Source organism: Schistocerca cancellata, chromosome 5 (assembly GCF_023864275.1).
Source record: "Schistocerca cancellata isolate TAMUIC-IGC-003103 chromosome 5, iqSchCanc2.1, whole genome shotgun sequence".
In the NCBI taxonomy this organism is placed as follows: domain Eukaryota; kingdom Metazoa; phylum Arthropoda; class Insecta; order Orthoptera; family Acrididae; genus Schistocerca; species Schistocerca cancellata.
Genome location: NC_064630.1, coordinates 444888487 through 444897517, shown reverse-complemented (window position 1 = coordinate 444897517; position 9031 = coordinate 444888487). Strand labels below are relative to the sequence as shown.

Here is a 9031-nt window from a genome sequence, read left to right as displayed (position 1 = left end):
TTGCGTGAAATTCTAGCTCCACTTATAGCTCCTCCATCGTCTCTCTCATCTCTGTCACGGTTACATGGAATAGAATTCTGTACCTTTGCCACTTTAATATAACCGACTGTCGATAATTTGTCTAAGAAAGAGATTATTTAAAAATTTAAACAAGTTAGGTTTTTTGTTGAAAGATGAATTAAATTATTCAGTAATGTCACCTCAGTGAGTTAGTCAGTTTGTTCTTTTTTAACAATGAAGGGCTGTACTTACAAATGCAGGTCTGAATGAAAGTAAAGGTACAGTAAATTTAAAACAAAGTAGCGCTGGCACAGTAAACATTAAAAAAAAACGATAATATCCCAGATATTGCATATCAGCGTTACTTTTTGAAAGCATTTTCTGTTTTAATTGGTAGATCGATTTCCGGCGCTGCAACTGTGTTGAATCTTGACTGTTTTACATAATGCAAATATTTTCAAATGGTGACCGTATTCAGAAGCAGCTTCGTTGGTTTTATGTGAGGTACTGAAAACTTTGTGGTACTTTTATTTGTGTTTGCTGAGTGTGATACCTCTATTTTGCAAAATTTACGTAAGAAGGTTGGTTGGTTTGTGGGATTAAAGGGACCAGACTGCTACGGTCATCGGTCCCTTAAGTAAGAAGGTAGTGAAGTAATTTTATTTGTAAAAATAACATGTACATTTTCCCTTGCTAATCAGTTATTTACTTTCAATACGATAGCCTTAATTTTCTGATATGATTAGGCTTACGTGGTCACGTTGTTGCACAGTCAGTTAGAAACGGGTGATTTTACAATGTTGTAAAATATAAATAATATTTTATTGATAAAATCACTGATCAATTTTTTTCTTTTCAAATGCTTCTTTTTTTCTTTTCAAATGTTTCTCAGTATTTAATTCCTCTCATTCACTGCACATTAATCGTCTGTTAGTTTGTAACACTCTTAAGGTCTGTCTTTACTTCTCTGTTTCCAAACATACACCGAGCGCTTGATCTGGAATATGTTTCTCACAGTGTTAATCGAACCGCCATTGAAATTTAGAGAAATTCAATGACTCAAGACTGTAAAGGACCTGTGACAACATCCAAATACAGAGAAATCGAATGGCTCTAGGCTATATAGAAACTGTGTCAACAACCTGCACTTCATTTGACGCATCTTCTGTACTGGTATGCGTCAAGCACGCTACCCTTCTTCGTTGTGGTGCACGTTCAAGTTTCCAGCGTGAAATATGTTTTTTACTCGATAGAATAGTCGCATTTGATGTAGCTCATCATCAACCGCCTGTCGTATTCGGTGAAATCATCAACGGCTGATGCTTTTCGCGACGGCTGAAGATCTGTCGAAGCCTCTATAGCCATCGAAAGACGAGGCGTCTTTTTAAAGTAAGTACCAGTTTGAAATTCCTCTGCTGCACAGCCGCGGTCGGCATGAGACACATGCGCGCTGTGTACCGCACTCTATTTCCAAGCAATGGACACCACTAGAGTATATGAAATGTCTCCACTGATTGAGAACCAGTACGATGGTGAAACAAGCGCCGTGATTCGTTTTCGTAGTGGTACTGGCGCGAAAGCTCCAGAAATTAATCGTCATGTCAATGAAGTGTATGGAGAAAACGTTATGAGCGATGGAATGGCTAAGGGTTTCTAAAGACGACTGTACAACTGTGTATGATGAAGAACCAAGCGAGAGACCTTCAGTCACTGCTGACGATTTAGTGCAGGAAGTTGAGAACATACGCTACACGATTTCGTCGTAATATGATGGGTTTCCTCAAGTATCAACAAGTGTATTTTACGCATTTAGTACAGGACGTTTATATTACCAAAAGTTATGCTCACGATGCGAACCGAAAAAGCTGACTGAAGTGCTCTAAAGAAAACGTTTGCTCTTCCAGAATGCCGATGCAGATACTGACACCATGATATTGGTTGCAATCGAACAGTATGTCACCAAGGTGACAAGCGATGATGATCGTTAAATTAGAAGTGTAATTTGTTTCCTTAGCTGAGTAGAATTGATAACACGTGTATGAGAGATTTCCGGAAATGACCATCGCATTTAGCGTCATAATGAAAATTACGAAGTTGCTGTACTCAATTTAGCTTTGCAATCAGGATGGATTAACGGGATACGACATGGTCAGGAAACAGGTACAACAGTAAGTTTTTCAACGAAGCCTGACAGGTTTCCTCTTTGAACGGTAGGGTCTTTTCTAAGGAAGCCGAATTAACTAAACGTCTTAAAGAAAAGGAAATATATTTTTTGGCAATTACAGAAAACAAGAAGAAAACTTCTTAAATGAAACATGGAGATGACTTTTGCGATCTACAGCGGAGTAAAACAGGAACAAAGAGCAATTAAAGGTGTTGCCATCTACATTCACAGAGAATGGGAAGATAAAATACTGGGTGTAAATGAAGGAATTGTACTAGCAGGAACTGAAAGTCCAAGAGGAATACTAAGAGCAATAGCAATATATGCCACAGAAGAAGGGAAAATTTATGGGTTCATGTTCTTCTACTACGAGTTGAATGATATTAAAGAAGTGCAATAGAAATTTTCTTTTACTCGTGGGATATCTCAGTGTCAGATGTGAAAGTATACCAATTCTCAAAACAGTAGGCACATTTTGAGAAAATTTATTTAATGAAATTGCATAATACTTCGAAATTTTGTTACCTTTAATCATTTGAAAATTAACAATTGCATTTTTAAGAACAAAGACATACACAAAATTAACCTGATCAGCAAGAGAATAAGGATCATTATAGAGCACATAATAATAAGTGAGGGATTTCCTGGTCGTCTTAGAAACACCACAGTTTATCAAGGAGTGGATGTTCGATCAGACCCCTTCTTACTGGTGTCAATGATTCACATGTATTACGCAAATTGGATAAAACCAAAGAAACCAGTTAAGAATCAAAAGGGAGAACCAGTTTTAATGTATAACTTTTAAGTTATATTAGTATAAGAAATATCCACCAAACTTCGATGACGTTTCGCAAATTGGAAAACGGTAGGAGAGTTGGAAGAAAAACGGGAAAACTTAGTAACAATCGTATCAGACGTAGATAATGATGTTCTGGTGCAGAAAAGACTCTAAGCAACATGGGACCTAACGTCTGAGGTAATCAGTCCCCTAGACATCACACACATCCATGCCCGAGGCAGGATTCGAACCTGCGACCGTAGCAGTAGCGTGGTTCCGGACTGAAGCGTTTAGAAGTGCTCGGCCACAGCGGCCGTCGGTGAAGAAAAGGAAATACAGGAAACATAGAGGATTCATGATTTGGACACTAGAACGGGAAAAAGCAGTTAAACAAAACCAAGAAGCTTTCAAGGCCTACATAATATTCCCACAAAAGAAAACTATAATGCGTATAAAGATGAAAGAAATAATGCGAAAAACATAACTCGGAGAAAACGCGCAGATTCGTCGGAACACCTTATTAGCAATATAGAGTATGATTTGCATGGCAGATAAATGATCACTTATGAGGTGTTGAAAACGCTCAGTAGACCAAAAAAGAACACTATACGAGTCAACAAGACAGGAGAGAAGGAATGTATAGGTCATTATAAATAACATGTGGTATGATGATACTTTCTTTGAGCCATTACTTGACCTAATGGCACAAAAGGCCTGGACAGTACTGATATGACAGGACTGGTGGAAATTAAAAAACCTACAAAGAATAGGAAAGCTGTTTCTTTAAATAGTATTAACATGAAGCTGTGGATATATGGAAGGTTATGCCTGCCGCTTCACGTCTACAGTCAATGATGGAGAAGTGAGAAGATTCCAAAAGTATAGCCAAAAGCCAAAGTATCATGTGTCTTCCAATAAGGTGATAAAACAGGTATAATAACTACAGAAGTCGAAGCCTTCAGGCTTCAACCTAGAAATTTTACTTCAGAATCCTGAAAGCAAGACTAAAAAATAGCAGAAAAACTGATTTCTGAAGAGCAGCCAGGTTTCAGAAATGGAGGATCAACTATTGACAATGCTTTTAGACTACAAGTTACGGAAAAAAGACGTGTGTCAAGTAGGGGAACCCATCTTGGTTTTATTAATTTTGAAAAGGTAGTTGATAGTGTGAGCAGTGAACTGGTATGGAATATAATGCCTGAACGCAATTATCCATCGCACCTCAAGAATTCTATTAAGAGTCAGTAAACACATAGCGAATTTTGTTACAAATATGGGAAATGTAATCACAAAGCCCATTAACACAAAGAGTAAGACAAGGCTGCTGTATTCCTCGGCCATCTTCATTATACGCAGTATGGTTATAATCAAACTTCCACTTACTGAGAGGCCCCCCATGAAAAGCTATTGATCGTAGGACAATGAAACTTTGTGTAATCATTTTTAGGACGTGCCGAACAGAAATAACAAATAAAAATCTTAATTTTCTCACGAGAGGGTAACATTTGTCAGTTGCATATCATATTTACGTTTCAGGTTACAAACTTTGCTCAGTGCGAGAAACAGCTGCACTCACGACAGCCAAGAACAGCACTAGAGATTGCTGTACTGTTAGCCGAAACATGTCAGGTGGGATGTTGGCTACATCCTTCGCTTCACTGACTTTGGCCCTACAACTATGTTATCCTCCTATTGATAAAACGTGTCCTTCAGCTAACTAAGCCAGAAATCACACGGGTCCAAATCTGGTGATCTTCAAATGTGGTGATGTTTGTGGCCACGCAGCTCGGAATACTCACTGCCGAATCATGTTCTTCGACCCTTAATGCGTCGATAATCGCGAACAGTATCAACACTATTGGTGTTGTTTTGACAAAACAGCCATAAGCAAGTAAAGCACTGCTCACCATTTCCAGACCGATTCTGACTGTCCGCAACTGTAATGCATAGTGGCAATTGTGTTTCAACCCTACGTCGCTACCAATACAGGCGCCTAACAGAAATTCATGACACTAATACTACTAACAACGCAAATCCTGCAACGCACAGTCTGAACATCATTCCTATAATGTTGGGCATCCATCCGGTAAATCGTTTTCCGCTACACTGGTTCAAGCAGCGAGAGTTTAATTATAACCACCCTGTGCATAAATGAAGTGATCATTAAATGGAAGACGTTGAATAAAAAAGTATTTATAGATCGTGACAACATATATGTATGATGGACATCACAAATTAATATAATAATGATGTGGATCAGAAATTAAAGAAAGTTACTTTCATGTGTGGAAAGATGGTGAGAAACTTGCAAGATAAAGCCAGAAAGAACCCCAACGAAATCTTACTTAACCATAAGAGTATCAACCATTGCTGATGGAAGTGGAACGTGAATGAGAACAAAACACGAAGGGAGTGAAGTACTGTGTGAAGAAATCTGGCTTGTAAGAAAAGTGGAAGGCTTTACAAGAAAATATCGTAAAATGAATGAGATTATTTGGGAAAGAATTATGAATATATAACCTAAACGGAAAATATAGCGAAATAGACAAAATGTAGGGAACATGTAGGCCGTAAGGGTACAGAAATGTTCCCGGTCAAAGCGCTCGCTTATAAATGCACTGTAAGAAGAAACGTAGGAAGAATATACAAGATATGGAGTGCGGCAATACGCAATTGACACGTGAAATGAAGAAGAAATTATCTCTCTACCTACTAGACACCAAAGGCCGTTTTGCATCGTATATAATTGCTAGGCAGTATTATCTGCGATTAACACCGACATTGAGTAACAATATATGGCGAAACTTTCAAAGTCTTCTCAGCATACGAAAATTAATACAGTAAATTTTACATCAGAAATTCAGTCTCATTTACCTCACTAGGTAACCATGCATTGTTTCCAATCTTTAGTTTCGCACTGGAATTATCTGAAAAATGATTTTGTTGTGTAATCACTTTCGAATATGGCGAAACCCTGGAAGCTTTCTCAGCATGCGACAATTAATGAAATAAATTATATTTCGGAAAGTCTGCCTCACTTACCTTACTAGGTAATTACGTATTGTTTCCAGTCTCTGATTTTGCGCTGGAGTTACCTGGAACATCATTTTGTTAGGTAATCACTTTCGACAGGAAGCGATTTTTTCCTGACACATAACCGACTTCACCCTACTTTCAAGATGACTCCAGCTGCCGTGATGGGGGCATTAATCATTTTCAGGTAGAACCTTATCTCTACGCGAGCCGCCAAACTTGAGTTGCTACGCTTAACTGGTGATGAATTATCAATAGCGAGGCGAGTAATAAATTCTGTAAATTGCTGAAGTGCAACTTTCCGGCCGTTGTCTCTCAGTGCTTTAAGACTTCGCTACACCGCTGTTGCACTGATGGGTGGATTTCTTTGCAGGTCCAGGAAGGCTGGTTCAGAACGAGATTGATGGCGTCATTCAGACACTTCCATTAGCTCTTTTTAACTTGTTATAATACACTTCTTCCTACGGCAGAGTAAAGAGTAACCGAGTAAGGAACTCTATTAATCAGCCCACACCGTGTTACAGCTATTCACCTCGGCAGCAAAGAACTTTAATGAAAGGAAACAGAAGAATAGATTTAATATAGCATTCTGTTTCAGACGTGTCATAAACCTGTTCGTTGCTAAGAGACATAACGACAAACTTCTCTTTGAGTTACAAAGAAACGCCAACAAGAGAAGTTAAAATTCTATGGTTTTAGAGATACAGCCTGCGATTATTTTACTAGGCTATCAATGTGGAGCGAATATTTCATTTTAGACGATTCTAATAATGTATAGAGAAGACAAAATCCCCTGATACTGGGAAAAATGTAAATTGATTCTGAAACGCTAATGCATCAATTTTGAATTAACTGACAGATTTTGATTTGTTTAGTATTCTTTGTCGTTCATATTGACAGCAAACATTAAAAACAAGAATTGTTATTTTTCTGTTGATTTTTACAAAACATAGTATTTATACGAATAAGCAGTAAGAAAACATGTGAGCAATATATTCCAAGCACGAGAGGAACTAAATACATGCAATAATATTTTTTAGCATAGAGAGGAAAAGAAAACTGTATAACACATGGTGGACCTTCGTAGCCACCAAAGTCATTCAGAAAGTTTAGTTGTAGATTTTGGTAACGAAAACTTTGTTATAAAGCGTAGTTTGACCTTTCATTCTTATCACCATACTAGTCAGCTTTTTATCAACCATTGCTGGCTAGAAAAGATTCATGCTGAACCTAGCCCTAAAATTACGAGTCTACCTGTGGTGCATGTGTATACTTAAAATAATCTAATGGTTTCAAATCCAGGGGTACCCTAGTCACGTCAAATCTGTGACCAGAATGTTAGGGAGTTAGGTTACAGTAGATAGAACTTTAATCTAGAATGAAATTTTCACTCTACAGCGGAGTGTGCACTGATATGAAACTTCCTGGCGGATTAAAACTGTGTGCCAGACCGAGACTCGAACTCGGGACCTATGCCTTTCGCGGGCAAGTGCTCTACCAACTGAGCTACCCAAGCACAACTCACGCCCCGTCCTCACAGCTTTACTTCTGCCAGTACAATACAGGAGACGAGGTACTGGCAGAAGTAAAGCTGTGAGGACGGTGCGTGAGTCGTGCTTGGGTAGCTCAGTTGGTAGAGCACTTGCCCCCGAAAGGCAAAGGTCCCGAGTTCGAGTCTCGGTCCGGCACACACTTTTAATCTGCCAGGAAGCTTCAGAACTTTAATCTATCTAGCAAGAGCAACACATGTAGTAACACAGATAAATGGACCGTATAAAATTGTTCGGGAAATGCTGACAAATCAACTGGCAACTTAATCCAATAGCCACACGGGAAATAAATAGCCAGTGCAGGTGTAACAGACAAACAGCACATGCTAGACATTACCAGTGTAAGTAGGCTGTTTAGGTTGTTATATTGGTAACGCCACCGCCACGTAGCGCTCTGTATGAAAATCATTGGCTGTGCTGTGTGCAGTCTGAGGCTGGTCGGCATTGTTGCAATAGTCGCTATTGTAGTGTTGGGCAGTTGGCTGTTAACAGCGCGTAGCTTTGCGCAGTTGGAGGTGAGCCGCCAGCAGTGGTGGATGTGGGGAGAGAAATGGCGGAGTTTTGGGAGCGGATGATCTGGAAGTGTGTCCATCAGAGACAGTAAATTTGTAAGACTGGATGTCATGAACTGCTATATATATTATGACTTTTGAACACTATTAAGGTAAGTACATTGTTTGTTCTCTATGAAAATCTTTCATTTGCTAACTATGCCTATCAGTAGTTAGTGCCCTCAGTAGTTTCAATCTTTTATTTAGCTGGCAGTAGTGGCGTTCGCTGTTTTGCAGTAGTTCGAGTAACGAAGATTTTTGTGAGGTAAGTGATTTGTGAAAGGTATAGCTTAATGTTAGTCAGGGCCATAGGGATTATTGAAAGTCAGATTGCGTTGCGCTAAAAATATTGTGTGTCCGTTTAGTGTTGATCAGAATAGGTAAAGAGCGAAATGTCTGAGTACGTTCAGTTGTTCAGTTGTGCTCTGCTGTTTGAAGATCAAATAATGTAAGAGGTTTATCAGCTCAGTAATTCATAAATTTTTCTAAGGGGACGTTTCACCAGATCAGAGACAAACAGAGTACAAATTGAAACAAATTCAGATATAACAACGAATAAACTACTTGATAGCAAAATGTGGGCTGACGGCATTTAGAAACACATTTCCCGAAAGATGTGATACAAAACGAGGGCCACGCGCCAGCGGTGTAGCCGCGCCGTCTTAGGAGCCTTGCCACGGTTCCACGGTTCGCGCTGCTCTTCCCCCTTCCCTCCCCCCCCCCCCCCGCCCCGCCACCAGCACCCATCCCTGTCGGAGGTTCCAGTCCCAGGGAACTTACCACCACCATCACCACAAAACGAAGGGTTATCAGTTATGTTGACATCTCACTCAGTGAGGCGGAAATACCACAAGAAAAGGAAAGCGTTGCCTCTGTGGTACATGTGAGACAGTACACAAAAGAGAATTCTTTTTTTATTTTCGACACAATCGCTCTTTATGATAAAATCATAACC

The 9031-nt window shown here is 39.4% G+C and overlaps 1 non-coding gene across 1 annotated transcript; it reads left to right on the top strand.

Moving 5' to 3' along the window:
• Positions 1–7589: 7589 nt before the first annotated feature.
• Trnas-cga (transfer RNA serine (anticodon CGA)) lies at positions 7590–7664 on the top strand. Its single transcript has one exon. It is a non-coding gene; the product is annotated as a tRNA-Ser (tRNA).
• The last annotated feature ends 1367 nt before the right edge of the window (positions 7665–9031 follow it).